General features: G+C 35.7%; 1 long non-coding RNA gene across 2 annotated transcripts; it reads left to right on the forward strand.

Annotated features, from left to right (window-relative positions):
* Positions 1-1,451: 1,451 nt before the first annotated feature.
* Positions 1,452-3,916, forward strand: LOC127508984 (uncharacterized). 2 transcript variants are annotated; one of them, XR_007929067.1, is made up of 4 exons: positions 1,452-2,108; positions 2,652-2,713; positions 3,535-3,611; positions 3,731-3,916. It is a non-coding gene; the product is annotated as an uncharacterized LOC127508984 (long non-coding RNA). The 2 variants fall into 2 exon arrangements; XR_007929066.1 differs by having other exon boundaries at positions 2,652-3,611.
* Positions 3,917-16,106: the final 12,190 nt, after the last annotated feature.

Consider the following 16,106-nt stretch of genomic DNA (forward strand, 5'->3'; position numbering starts at 1 on the left):
AATAATTAGAGGGGTGGGGTTTGGACGTCATAACTGCACCACGTCGTGAGTCTAGTTAATGGGAAACACTATCACACTGATGATATATCTCAATTAATGTGTTTTGCATTATATTTGTTTTTCACAATTGTGTAGCTTGAAGATTTTAACTTTCTGTTTCTATTCTCCCACAGTGTTGCCTAATGATTGCAAAATGACTAAGGAGTTTCTGGCCACAACCTCAGATCTAAGATGAGAACCTGGCTTAAAGGGATGGACCACCCAAAAATGGAAATGTGATGTTTATCTGCTTACCCCCAGGACATCCAAGATGTAGGTGACTTTGTTTCTTCAGTAGAACACAAATGATGATTTTTAACTCCAACCTTTGTGGTCTGTCAGTCATATAATGCATTGAAACGGTAACACCATCTACGAGAATAATAAAAAAAAAAAAAATATGCACAGACAAATCCAAATTAAACCCTGCGGCTCGTGACGACACATTGATGTCCTAAAACACGAAACGATCGGTTTGTGCGGGAAACCGAACAGTGTTTATATTTTGTAAATGAGTTACATAAATTGAACACACTATTTTACTATTGCACTACTATTTACTACCGTTTAGCTCTCCTCTGAAAAAAACAAATTAGCTCTCTGATTCTGCAAACTCCACATCCAGCACACGGTTGTGTGTATGCTGGATTTTTACTTTGGTTGGGAGTTTGGCGATTAAATCCACCACCCTCCCATTGTACAGTTTTTCTGGAATGCTGAATTCCTCAAAATTGCTGCAGAGGAGAGTGAGGTTTCCATTTTCTTCGGAGACTCCAATGATGTCCATGTACTCCGTCACTACTTTCCTCTCAGCAGTCTGCATCATAAAGAAAATACAATTTATAATCTGGCTTGACATCTTGTTACAGAGATTTCACTCAAATAAAAATTGCGATTTACCCACTTTCATCAATATTGCTATAGCAGAATTAAGGAAACTTTCGTTGGGAATGTGTCAACTTAGAATGTGTATGCCTTGAATGTGATGAAAGTTTAACTTTTGAAAAACCAAATCAACATCTTGCATTTGCAGTATTTATATCATTTTTTACCTCTAAAACACCACTATGTTCAACTGCCTTGAGCATCCAGTGTGTAAGGTCTGAACGCACTCTGACGCCGGAAGGGATCTCTTGCACCCATTGACGTATACGCGCGAGAGATCACTCCGGCGTCAGAGTGCATTCAGACCTTATACACTGGATGTTCAAGGTAGTTGGACATAGTGGTGTATTAGAGGTAAAAAATTATATAAATACTGTTCGGTTTCTCACACAAACCCATCGTTTCGTGTCTTAGGACATCAATGTGTCGTCACGAGCCGCAGGGCTTAATTCTGTGCATGTTTTTTTGACTCATAGATTTTGTTACCATTGACATGCATTATACAACTGACAGACAGCAACGGTTGGAGTTAAAAATCATCATTTGTGTTCTACTGAAGAAACAAAGTCACCTACATCTTGGATGCCCTGGGGGTAAGCAGATAAACATCACATTTTCATTTTTGGGGAACTATCCCTTTAAAATATTTTCTCTTCATTTGTATTCTCAAATGAAAGAAAACAAAACATTACTTCTAATACTACTACTACAAAAATGTAAACAATTTGAACTACTACACTGATGTGAAGCTGTATGATTTTTAACCTTCCATTTCTGTTCTCCTGCAGTGCATGAGATCTGCATCATCTCCAGGTAGAGCACACCCAAAGCCTCACTGCACCAAAGGGAAAACATCTAGGAGGATCTTGCCACGTCTGTCAATTAGGTATCTCTGCAGAACAAAAAGGCTGTTTCCCAATCAGTAGGCATTTGTCAACCACTTTGCCTGAATTCCTTAAATCATAAAGGCCCACCCCAGTGGATTAAAGCAAGTTGGGTAAAGTGGTTGAAAACCACCCGTTGTGGATTTTACCAATGCACAAATGACTGGGGAACACCCGTTAGCATTCTGCAGAGATACCTACTTGCACATCTCAGACACGGGTCCAGGATGAGAACCTGGTTGGCTTGGACTTGTCACCCTCACATCCTGAATCTTTCTGGATCACCTCACATTGTCACAGGTAAGTAATATTCTGCATTACAGCAGTGTTAGTGTTCTGCAGGTAAGTACAATACAAATGTATCTCTCAGTCCCGGACTGTGAATGATTTCATTTTCACTGAGTTATTTTAACACAATTATAGTTTTTAGCCATTGGAAAAAGTTATTCCGTTATAAATGGATATGCTTAAGTTTTTTGTTGTTGTTGTTTTTAACTCACCCCAGTGGTTTCAGTAGTTGTGATTTGATGGTGATTGCCTAGCATTTTAGCTCATGACACAAGTTTAACAGGGCTTGATGAATGATGAATGTTGTTGCAACCACTGCAGAGATGTTTAATTTGGGGTGAAACTGCTGGGGATCACTGGACAGTCAAATAAAATTGATTTTGATTGATATATTCTAATGATGATTTCTTACAAGGACTATCCTGTCAAACATTGGAAACCTGCTATAGGACTATAGGTCAATGTTACATCATTGTCACAAAGAATTTTGTTGTACATTATTTTTTTCTGCATATTACAATGAGTTGTAACCAAGGGCTTTTGTTCCTTCTGCAGGTAATATCAAAGTAGCCGGTACTAACACTAACATGCACTCCGCAGTTGGACATAATTAAGAGGTAACATTTAAATGTATTTGTATATAAAAACATCAGATTAATGTCTTGAATGCAAATTTATTTTAAAACAGAGAAACAAAAACACATATATTAAACAAGCAGACATAACAATAAATTAAAACATCAAACTGACAGTTGAAATGAGTTATATAAATTGAACACACTATTTTACTACTATTAGACTACTATTTACTACTGTTACTAGACTATTTTGAAATGAGTTTTTTAAATTGAACACTATTTTACTATTAAACTACTATTTACTACTGTTACTGGACTATTTTGAAAATGAATAATATATAAATTGAACACACTATTTTACTATTGCACTACTATTTACTTCCTTTTAGCTCTTCTCTGAAAATAAAATTAGCTCTCTGATTCTGCAAACTCCACATCCAGCACACGGTTGTGTGTATGCTGGATTTTTACTTTGGTTGGGAGTTTGGCGATTAAATCCACCACCCTCCCATTGTACAGTTTTTCTGGAATGCTGAATTCCTCAAAATTGCTGCAGAGGAGAGTGAGGTTTCCATTTTCTTCGGAGACTCCAATGATGTCCATGTACTCCGTCACTACTTTCCTCTTAGCAGTCTGCATCATAAAGAAAATACAATTTATAATCTGGCTTGACATCTTGTTACAGAGATTTCACTCAAATAAAAATTGTGATTTACCCACTTTCATCAATATTGCTATAGCAGAATTAAGGAAACTTTCGTTGGGAATGTGTCAACTTGGAATGTGTATGCCTTGAATGTGATGAAAGTTTAACTTTTGAAAAACGCATATCAACATCTTGCATTTTCTCACGTTTTTAGATGCACAGACATGTTGTTTGAACCGGCCCTAAGTTGTTTCTACTGGCTGGCAAGTCTATGCAGTCATCGCACCAGCAGTGAGAACTGTTAATACCCTTTTTGAATCGATTGTGGTGCTGTTAAGTTCATTTTAAGCTGAATAAGGCTAATGTAACATAGCTAATGTGTTTTGTATTATATTTGTGTACCTTCACAGCTGTGTGGGATGAGGAATTCAATTTTCCTCTTCCATTCCCCAAAAGAAAAATTTTGAGGTGTGTGAGCTCCACCTCATCTTTGAGGTAGAGCTCACACAGAGCCTCATCTCTCCAGAGAGAAACTTCCAGCAGCTTTTGGCCACATCTTAAGGTGAGGTCCAGGATGGGGACATGGCTGCCTTGGTTGTATCTGCAAAATGACAGCTTGGCAGTTATACTGTTTCAGGTAAGTACTAGAAGTATATTAACAACACTGTGATATTGTACTTGTCTGGACTACTACTAAAATGTTATAGAAGTGTAATATGTGTGTCTTATTCCCCCCTGTATTGCTAGTTTTAATAACAAAAAGAAAATAATGAAATAATTTTCATCTTAGATCACTCCTCCTTTGGCTAAATGGTCTGTTATTCTTTTTACTTATTGTTTTTACTTTGTAAAATACATTTTTAAAATGGGGAAATTACTTTGGTTGTACTGCTCAGTTGTACTACTTGTAAAATTGTAAAATCAGAAAGTAAAAAAAATTGATTAAAATAGGGATTTTTCTGGGGAAAAAAAAAAAATCGTGATATGATATTTTTGCCATATCACCCACCCCTAGGTGAGCTATTCCTTTTAAGTTGTCTAAATATTGTGTAATCATTTCTGTAATTCTCATGTCTGTGAGGATTCTAAGTTACCAAATAAGATGTTTTAGCACTCATTACAGTGGATTTACATTCCCTAGCAGACTGTATCTTTGCTGACACTCTTGGATATATTACAAATTGTAAAATTGAGTTACAGTGCACTACCATCATCTTTTTGTGTTCTGCAGAAGGAAGTCATGTTGGTTTGGAATGACATGAGGGTGAGTACATGACAGAATTTTCGTCTTAATTTTCATACCTTTAGCTACAGAGAGAAATGCGTCCTGATAACCAGAACAACTATAATAACTGTTGACTTCTAGATATTCTGTGATAATGAAATAACTCACTTTTTCAATTTCCCCTTTAAGACTCAAATAGTCTCCCCTGGTGAATAGGTCGTCTTCTTCACCCGTGACCATCACAGATGGTGGATAAATTGCCTCCCTTGCAACCTTTTCCGCCATTTCGTCCAGGTTAAGTGGTGCTGTCCGAAATTTATTTGATGTCCGGCCAAAATAAACATTTTTGCGGCCATAGTGTGTGCCTAATGTTACATTTTTAAGGATGTATGTGCATCCTTCAACCAATTCTGGCTCTTCGCCATTTTTTGATACTAGGTATGAATTTGTGCCATCACTTACGGCACTCTGACTTTTTATTTGATAGTTTTCAACTTTAATATCTCCGTTGCTGTTTGTGAAATTTACAGCTTTTCTGGTAGTCCTATTGGCCACGCATTTGCACAGGATTGGGGCCGGGCGGCTATATGGGCTTTGTGTTGCCATCCTGAGGGTAAGAGAAAATATACAGAATGCTTATTAATACAGAATATGTAATCTTGGTTATGAAAAAATATTATCAACAAATTGTAAATAAATTATTATTATTATTTGTTATTGTAGATATTTATTACAGGATAAATATCCTGTCAGAAATTGGAAACTTGTCAAAATCTATAGGAAAGCATTTTATAATATTTTAAATTTATAAATTTACATCATTAGTAACAATCTAGGATCATAGTTTGATACTTTCTTATCACTGACAGTACGGTATTTATTTATTTGAGGTACTTAATCATTGATAAAATGTTTTGTGAAGTGAAAATGGGCCTCAAAAAATGGACTGGCCTGTCAAACAGGCTTATATTATGTCACTATTGTCATGAGACTTTTTTTTTTTTTTTAGACACTGCATTTGTCATGATAACAGTAACATAACAGAATTATAGGTTGATTGTTTCCTATATATGACTGGATAATATCTGAAAGGATTTTTTTTATTATTTTTTTTTTTTTACTTCATACTCTGACAGGATTATTCTCATTTTTACTTAATACTTCACAAGAATTTATTTATTAATGTAATGTATTTATTAATTGAAAGTCATTGATTAAATTTCTTGTGAAGATTTACCTCAAAAAATTAACTATTCTGTCAGACAGGGGGAAAAATGGGCCTCTTGACAGGATTTCACTCTCCCTCTCTTTTACATCAAACTCTGAGGGAATTTTCTTTTTTACTTCACAGTTAACATGAAATTTATTGATGTAATTTATTTATTCATTAAACATCATTGATAAAATGTCTTGTGAAGTAAAGATTTACCTCAAAAAATTAACTATCCTGTCAGGCAGGGGAAAAATGGGCCTCTGACAGGATTTCAATCTCTCTTTTACTTCAAACTCTGAGGGAATTTTTTTTTTTACTTCACAGTTAACTTGAAATGTATTGATGCAATTAATTTATTTATTGAAAGTCATTGATAAAATTTAATGTGAAGTAAAGTTTTACCTCAGAAAATGAACTATTCCCTGATAGGCCTCTGACAGCATTTCACTCTTTTACTTCAAACTCTGAGAGAATTCCTCCCCCCTCCCAATTCTTCACAAGGATTTATTAATGTTAAAAAAAAAAAAAAAAATCCATATCCAAAAACTATCAATTATCCCGTCGTTGATACAATTTCTTGTGAAGTAAAGATTTACCTCAAAAAAATGAACTATACTGTCAGGCACTGTGAAAGTCTTATTTGGAATGTCTTGATATTTAAAATTAATTTCATATAATTTATTCTGAGATTAAGGCAATACATCCTATATATTTCATCTCACCTCTTAAATTGTTGATTTTAGTGCCGTCTCTGGTTGACTTGGGTCGGAGCTGTGGGTGGAGTCCTGCGCACTGAAGTGGACGTGGCTGTGCGCAGCTTTTTAACAGACTGGCTGCGCGCATTTCCCGCGCGCGCGCTCTCTCTCTCTCTCATTTTTTGTAATATGTTTAACTTGTAATTAATTTAATTTATTGTAATGAATGTTTTTAACTTGTAATGAATTGTATTTATTAATGTTTTTTTTAACTTTTAATGAATTGTATTTATTATAACAATTGGTTTTTAACTTGTAATGAATTTTATTTATTGTAATGAGTTTTTTTTAACTTGAAATGAGTTTTATTTATTGTAATGAATATTTTTAAACTTGTAATGAATTGTATTTATTATATATTTTTTAACTTAAGTATTATAACGAATGGTTTTTAACTTGTAATGACTTATTTATTGTAATATTTTAACTTGTAATGAATTTAATTTAAAATAAAATGTTGTGCACATCTTTTAACTGACTAATATATTGTAATGAATGTTTTTAACTTGTAATGAGCAACTTTTAACGGACTCTGGCTGCTCATCTCCTGCCCTGTGTGTGCTTTGAATATTTTTGTTTATTACTTGTAATGAATTTTTATTGTAATGAATTACATTAATATAAAGTTCGTCTATATTTATTAATTGTGATTGATTCGTTATCGTTTTATTATGGGGTATTATAAAATGAATATTACGACTGGCCAATGACAAGTTAGAATTCTGCATAACTAATGAGCTGTCATTCGGAGTCTTCCGGTCTCGCGGTCGTCTGTTTCAGGTGAGTGAAATATTTCTGAGGTAATTATTCGATTAAATATTATCAAAATGTGTGTGTGTGTGTGTGTTAACGAGATGATGCAGTTAAACTTTTAATTTTAAATGTCTATAACTGCTGAAAATTGAATAAAATGTTAATTTACATTGAGCATTACGATAATAACTCGCGAGGGAATGTGTAACGGTTTGTCTTCCATCTAATCTGTTTTTAAAATATTTACTGATATCCCCAGTAATCGTTTTTTCGACATAAACAGGAACGAAGCCCAATTTAATATGAAATATGAGCCTTCTACACTAGTGATTAAACAATTTTTCAGGATCGTAATGTCCATTCATGTCTGTTCACTCGTAATTCATTCATACTCGACGCTGGAGGGCGCTGAAAGTCCTCAAGTGAGAAAAGTCATGAAACGCATGAATCAGTAATGAATCGTTCCAGGAAAGCTAAAGCTATCAATGAATAAAAAGCTGATAGAGACGTGACTAATGAAACATAAAAACAATAAACATACAACTGTGACAATATACAGGTGCTGGTCATATAATTAGAATATCATCAAAAAGTTCATTTTTTTATTATAAATTATTTTTAAAAATGAAACTTTCATATATTCTAGATTCCCTACATGTAAAGTAAAACATTTCAAAAGTTTTTTTTTTTAAATTTGATGATTAGAGCGTACAGCTCATGAAAGTCCAAAATCCAGTATTTAAAAATATTAGAATATTTCCTAAGATCAATCAAAAAATGGATTTGCAAAACAGAAAAGTTCAAGTTCTTTAAAGTATGTTCTTTTGTGCACTCAATACTTGATCGGCAGGACATATTACAGCAAATGACTTGCTCCTAGCACAAATTACTGCATCAGTGAAGTGTGGCATGGAAGTGATCAGCCTGTGGCACTGCTGAGGCACTATTGAGCCTTCAGATCATCTGTATATTGTTGGATCGACTGTTTCTCATCTTTCTCTTGAAAATACCCCATAGATTCAGGTCAGGCATATTGGCTGGCCAATAAAGCACAGTAATATCATGGTCAGCAAACCACTTGGAAGTGGTTTTTGCACTGTGGGCAGGTGCTAAAGTCCTGCTGGAAAAGGAAATCAGCATCTCCATAAAGCTTGTCAGCAGATAGAAGCATAAAGTGCTCCAAAATCTCCTGGAAGATGGCTGCATTGACTTTGCACTTGATAAAACACAATGGACCAACACCAGCAGACGTCACGGCCCCCCAAATCATTATTGACTTCAGAAACTTCACACTAGACTTCAAGCAGCTTGGATTCTGTGCCTCTCCAGTCTTCCTTCAGACTCTGGGACCATGATTTCAACATGAAATGCAAAATTTACTTTTATCTGAAAAGAGGACTTTCGACCATTGTTCACTGTCCAGTTCTTTTTCTCCTTAGCCTAGGTAAGATGCTTCTGACGTTGTCTCTGGTTCAGAAGTGGCTTGGTAGTCCTTTTCCTGAAGATGTCTGAGTGTGGTGACTCTTGATGCGCTGACTCCGGCTTCATTCTACTCAATGTGAAGCTCTCCCAAGTGTTTGAATCGGCTTTACTTGACAGTATTCTCAAGCTTGCAGTCATCCCTGTTGCTTGTGCACCTTTGCCTACCCAATTTCTTCCTTCCAGTCAACTTTGCATTTAATATGCTTTGATACATCACTCTGTAAACAGCCACCCCATTCAGTAATGACCTTCTGTGACTTACTCTCTTTGTGGAGGGTGTCAATGATTGTCTCCTGGACCATTGCCAAGTCAGCAGTCTTCCCCATTAGTGTGGTTTCAAAGAACAAAAGATACCCGGAATTTATACTGTAGGGATGGTCATTTAATGAAACTCAAATGTAAATATTCTAATATTTTGAGATACTGGATTTTGGACTTTCATGAGCTGTACGCTCTAATCAACAAATTTAAAAAAAAAAAAACTTTTGAAATGTTTTACTTTACATGTAGGGAATCTAGAATATATGAAAGTTTCATTTTTTAAAATAATTTACAATAAAAAAATGAACTTTTTCACGATATTCTAATTATATGACCAGCACCTGTATGGTGTGTCTGTTCTTGAAGTCATTTCGGGTAGTATTTTCCTAGAATAACTGTATTTATAATGCAATGCTAATCAACATAGCCTTTATCAAATTCAAAAATTGTTTTATTGGCATGACTGTAAATACAATATTGCCAAAGCTTGGAATACATAAAACCATAATAAAAACAACAATGTAATAGAAGAAAATATCAAATATTATAACACATAATACATAATAACATAATAGTCAATATTTTTTAAGACTTCAAGGTTCTTTGATGTCCATCCATACAGACCTGTGTAATATACTCATTTGACTCTTATATTAGTGAATTATATGTGATTACATATTTTTCTCCCTTTTTCTTTTATGTGAATCAATGTCTGTAAAATCTTCCTAGGTCATTGCATCCTTTGTGGTAAGTAATCTTTTAAAATGACTGTCATATTCTCAGTATTTGCATTTACAATAATACAGGTGCTGGTCATATAATTAGAATATCATCAAAAAGTTGATTTATTTCACTAATTCCATTCAAAAAGTGAAACTTGTATATTATATTCGTTCATTACACACAGACTGATATATTTCAAATGTTTATTTCTTTTAATTTTGATGATTATAACTGACAACTAAGGAAAATCCCAAATTCAGTATCTCAGAAAATTAGAATATTGTGAAAAGGTTCAATATTGAAGACACCTGGTGCCACACTCTAATCAGCTAATTAACTCAAAACACCTGCAAAGGCCTTTAAATGGTCTCTCAGTCTAGTTCTGTAGGCTACACAATCATGGGGAAGACTGCTGACTTGACAGTTGTCCAAAAGACGACCATTGACACCTTGCACAAGGAGGGCAAGACACAAAAGGTCATTGCAAAAGAGGCTGGCTGTTCACAGAGCTCTGTGTCCAAGCACATTAATAGAGAGGCGAAGGGAAGGAAAAGATGTGGTAGAAAAAAGTGTACAAGCAATAGGGATAACCGCACCCTGGAGAGGATTGTGAAACAAAACCCATTCAAAAATGTGGGGGAGATTCACAAAGAGTGGACTGCAGCTGGAGTCAGTGCTTCAAGAACCACTACGCACAGACGTATGCAAGACATGGGTTTCAGCTGTCGCATTCCTTGTGTCAAGCCACTCTTGAACAACAGACAGCGTCCGAAGCATCTCGCCTGGGCTAAAGACAAAAAGGACTGGACTGCTGCTGAGTGGTCCAAAGTTATGTTCTCTGATGAAAGTAAATTTTGCATTTCCTTTGGAAATCAGGGTCCCAGAGTCTGTAAGAAGAGAGGAGAGGCACACAATCCACGTTGCTTGAGGTCCAGTGTAAAGTTTCCACAGTTAGTGATGGTTTGGGGTGCCATGTCATCTGCTGGTGTTGGTCCACTGTGTTTTCTGAGGTCCAAGGTCAACGCAGCCGTATACCAGGAAGTTTTAGAGCACTTCATGCTTCCTGCTGCTGACCAACTTTATGGAGATGCAGATTTCATTTTCCAACAGGACTTGGCACCTGCACACAGTGCCAAAGCTACCAGTACCTGGTTCAAGGACCATGGTATCCCTGTTCTTAATTGGCCAGCAAACTCGCCTGACCTTAACCCCATAGAAAATCTATGGGGTATTGTGAAGAGGAAGATGCGCTATGCCAGACCCAACAATGCAGAAGAGCTGAAGGCCACTATCAGAGCAACCTGGGCTCTTATAACACCTGAGCAGTGCCACAGACTGATCGACTCCATGCCACGCCGCATTGCTGCAGTAATTCAGGCAAAAGGATCCCCAACTAAGTATTGAGTGCTGTTCATGCTCATACTTTTCATGTTCATACTTTTCAGTTGGCCAAGATTTCTAAAAATCCTTTCTTTGTATTGGTCTTAAGTAATATTCTAATTTTCTGAGATACTTAATTTGGGATTTTCCTTAGTTGTCAGTTATAATCATCAAAATTAAAAGAAATAAACATTTGAAATATATCAGTCTGTGTGTAATGAATGAATATAATATACAAGATTCACTTCTTGAATGGAATTAGTGAAATAAATCAACTTTTTGATGATATTCTAATTATATGACCAGCACCTGTATAATAGCAATTTACATCAGCATATTTCACAACATGTAATAATCTCTTTTGTTAAGCACTTCACATTTGAATAACATGTTTGGGTATTAGATCAAGGTTACTTATTTCATATATCTATTAGGTTTCGTATCGTATCTTCTCCACTGCCTCCTCCCCGCTGCCAACTGCCATCAGCACCTTCATTTTAAGGTAATTCATTTATTCAGATTCACCTCATTAATACTCTGATATAATTCAGCAGTATCGCTTGCATAGTTTGTTTTTGAGAATTGTATTCATTCTCACTAGCTGTTAATTTCTTTTAATTTATCCATAGGGTTGAGGCTGCTTTGGCTGTCTATGCAAGTAACCCACACAACATGTTAATCAGACACATTAGTCATATCTTTATATTGATTTATGCAGGGTATTGATTCATGTCCTGTAGGATCCACATAGACATTGCTGTCTTAGTCTTTACTTTATATAACATTGAGATATTTTACACATTTAGCCATTGGTATATATTACAGTGAAGATTCATTTATTTGTAGGACATTTGTAATTCATGAAAATGTGTTGAACAAAAACACATTTACATGAACTTTTTTTTTTTTTTTTTGCTTAAATGAACAACTTGATTTGTGTAAGATGTGTCTCTTTTTCCTTCTTCCCTGCAGTAGATTGGACATCTTTATTTCCATCAATGTAAGAACTATTTTTAAATTTAATGGGGAGCATCATCACCCAAAAATGCAGTTTTCATGCAAATATAATTCAGTCGTGTTGAAAATATGTTGATTATTGGATTTTTTATTTATTTGTTATTACATTGTCCCACCTCTGTACAGTAAGTAATCATTTTAGAAATTATTTTAGTTTGTTTCATTATTATTATTATTATTATGAATATTATATTAGCACAATTAACTGTTTAGTGAAGTTTTAATTAAGTGCAATTTTGTATTCCTGTTTTCTGTAAAGAATGTAATTAACTTTTTTTTTTCCGTGTGTGTGTCTCTGTGTGTGTGTCCTTTACTGTCCTTTACTGTCCTGTCCTATCTATGCCTTTATATCCATTTTTCACTCAAACTTTTATCCTGCTTGAATCTCTACCTCTCACCCATTCTATTCTTTCCCTTACAAACCAAAACTAACTGGCTGCTATCCAAAAACGCCGCTGCACTGCTTGCTGCTTCGCTTGCTCGCACCCCAAACGCATTCTTACCCAAAAATGCAAATCCAAAACGCATGATCCAAAACGCACATGCAAGCTTGCACGCATCTTTAAAATTAAAGAGCCAGAACCCCCCCCCAAGATTCTTTGAACCCCAAAAACTCTTTGAAAACCAGAAACTCTTTGGAAAAACTTGACTGTGAAAAACTTGCACATAAAATTCAGGTGAGAACAGTGAACTACAGATTCTGAAAGAGTGAAAGAGAAATTTCCAGATTTCACTACGCTGGAATATCAACTCTTTTAAAGTACACAATCATTTTTGATTAACCTAACATCACATTAATTACTGTTGTATTATATATATATATATATATATATATATACTCTTGTTATATCTTTTCTGTATATCTAATTGCATAAAAGGCATTATCTTTGTGCTCTATTTCAAGTATCAGTAAATATCAATATTTTTATCCATTACTCACACGTATTTGCTTGATTGCCAGTGTTGAAACATCACCATGCCAAGAAAAGGAAAGAGGAGTGATTCTCAGAAACAGCGCAGAAAGCTAGAAGCTTCATGTGGCAGTACCAACTCTGTATCAGGTATGAACGATCCAAACCCGTATGTTCTGTCTGTTGCAGCATCCCACTGTCAAAGCGATCCAAGGTACAAGATTAACTCCAGAGGCCGCCAGTGTACTTGCAATTCCTTAATGTTTCTAGCTGTCCATAATGAACATAACGAGCTACACACTTTCGATTTAGATCGCATTTTGCAGAAAGGTGATGCACTTTACACTACTGTCAAAAAAACCCTGCTGCGCAAAAAACGATTTGTGAGTAATCTTTTAAATTTTGACGAACTACCAAACACAATTAAGACAGACTCAGACTGGTACAGCGTCCTGAAACATCCTCAGAGGTTTGGATTTCTGAGAGATTTACCTGCTCTAGGCGAGTATGAAAATCTTGAGAGTACTCTGCAATGTCTCAGAGCTGATGTAACTGATGCGTTATTATTGTGCAAGGACTGGTGTATCGCTGTATTCAGAGATCGTTCAGGGAGGTTTGGTTACTTTGATTCTCACTGCAGAACAACAGATGGCTTGTTTACTGATGAAAGCACAGGAACGGCCGTGATGCTAACCTTTTTCCATTTAGAAGACATGGTAGAAAGGCTGCTACTGATGTTTCAATGGTGTTTCCAAGCAAGAGACGAGCAACAGTTTGATCTGCTGCCAGTATCATTCATAAAAAGAACAACTGCAAGCAGTGTATGTTCTGAAGTCTCCCTTAACTGCTGTGAGCTTGAACATGATGTGCAATCATCTGCCTCTTTTGAGAACAAAGCTCTGTCAAACAAGGAACAGTGCAGGTCTGCTGATGTCACACAACAGTGTGTTCAAGTCCAAGATCCAGTTCAACAACCATCTGAGACTACCATTATTGGAGCTACATCAACTAATGAACAAGCCCTCTTGACTTATCAAGATAAAATGGAAGTTCTAACTACCGTCCCTCAGAATCAAGACTCAGAATCAGTACCATTCAGTAAAATTTCTCATGGCATGCTGTCACAGGATCAATTGGCATTGTCAGCTCCAAATCACCAATATGCACAATCGACAATGAAGCAGACAGAAAAACTGAACAAGACTCAGAAACGAAAGGCTTACTGTAAAAAATGGCACAAAGAATTAGTCCAGAGGCAAGGAGTTTATGACAAAAAACAGGCTGTACGTAAAGTATATGATTATAAAACAAGTAAACGAGCCATGAAGAACAAGTATTGGAATAATAAGATTTACAGAGAAAAACACAAGCAAGCAATGAAAAACAATTATAAAAATATTTATGAATGCAGAGAGAGAAAAAAAGCTTATGCAATTAGCAAGTACAGAAATAATGAACAATACAGACGGGAACAAAAAAGCTATGCAACCAACAAGTACAGAAATAGTGAACAATTCAGAGGAGAAAAAAAGAGTAAAATAATTTTTAATTACAGGAATGATGAACAATTCAGGAAGAGACAAAAACAATATACAATTCAAAATTACAGGAATGATGAACAATTCAGGGAGAGAAAAAAACAATATGTAATTCAGAATTACAGGAACAATTCTAAATATAAGGAAAAGCATATGCAATATCTTGTTGATAGATATTTAAAAGATCCAATTTTTAGGCAACGACAAAAGGACCATTATACAAACCGATGCAAAAATGATCCTAACTTCTATGAAAACAGGAAGAACATTTATAAACAACGCTATCACTGTGATGTACATTTTATGGCTCGTCAGAAAGACTATTATTTATTCAAATCTAAAGACAAAATATCTGCACGCAAGGCACTTCACAAAGTATGTTGTGCACAACACATACAGCACAAATACAAAAAATTCTATCTGATGCGCCAACAGAGAGACACGTTACAAAATATACAACCTGATGTAGTACAAGATCCAAGTGTGTTAAGAGCCTTGAATATTTTCAGAGATGTTATAAAACAGGGCCCAACTTATGTCTGCACATGCTGTGCCAGAGCGCTCTTCTCAATTCAAGTCAAATCATGTGATCGTGAGCGTTGCTTCAGTTTGCTTGACTGGAAACTATGTTCACATCTGCTCCGACTGCCCTGATCAATGTCCCTTGGAGCACAGGAAAACAGAGTGGATCTGTCACTGTTGCCATACAACACTATTGAGAGGTCTAATGCCAGACATTGCTGTTGCCAATAAGCTTCAGTTCACTCCCATTCCTCCAGAGCTCTGTGATTTGAATATTCTTGAAAGACATGTTATTGCAAAGTACATTCCCTTTGCTAAAATTTTACACACTTCCGAAAGGCCAACAAAGAGCAATAAAAGGCGCCGTGATTTCAGTTGCATCTGAAGTAGAAACAACAGTAAATTGTTTACCCAGACCAAGAACTGAATCACAACTGCTTACAGTGAAACTGAAAAGACGTCTGCGTTACACAGGTCACTATCAATTCCAAACTTTGAACATGCAAAAGGTTTTGTCTGCTTTAAGAAAGCTAAAAGAAATCCATTCAGAATATAAAGATATCTTCATTAATGCAGCACTCTCTGAAAAAGAAATGTTTAATGAGCATGAACAGTATGAAAATGACATCAGTGCTCCTGATGAGGAAATGGATATTGAGAACAGCAGCCAGAGCCAAAGTGAGAACACTGAAGAACAGAGTAATGAGAATGAAAACAATGATTCAAATGATGACACTACTGAAGAAGAGCAATCGAGAGGCTTGCCTTTGGATACATGTCTTCAGCCCCCAGACCTTGGCCAGCAACTGTTGTCTTATGATGATGGAATATTTTGCATTGCCCCAGCATAGAGAAACAGTCCTGTAAACAATTTCAAAATTCCTAAACTTGAGTCTATGGCATTTCCAGTGCAGTTTCCAGATGGCAAGAACACCTTTGATGAGCCTGGTCGAGAAAAATATGTTACGCCCAGCCGATACGTTAACACAAGGCTATTCTCCATTGA

This window comes from Ctenopharyngodon idella, chromosome 3 (assembly GCF_019924925.1).
Source record: "Ctenopharyngodon idella isolate HZGC_01 chromosome 3, HZGC01, whole genome shotgun sequence".
NCBI classification, from domain to species: Eukaryota; Metazoa; Chordata; class Actinopteri; order Cypriniformes; family Xenocyprididae; genus Ctenopharyngodon; species Ctenopharyngodon idella.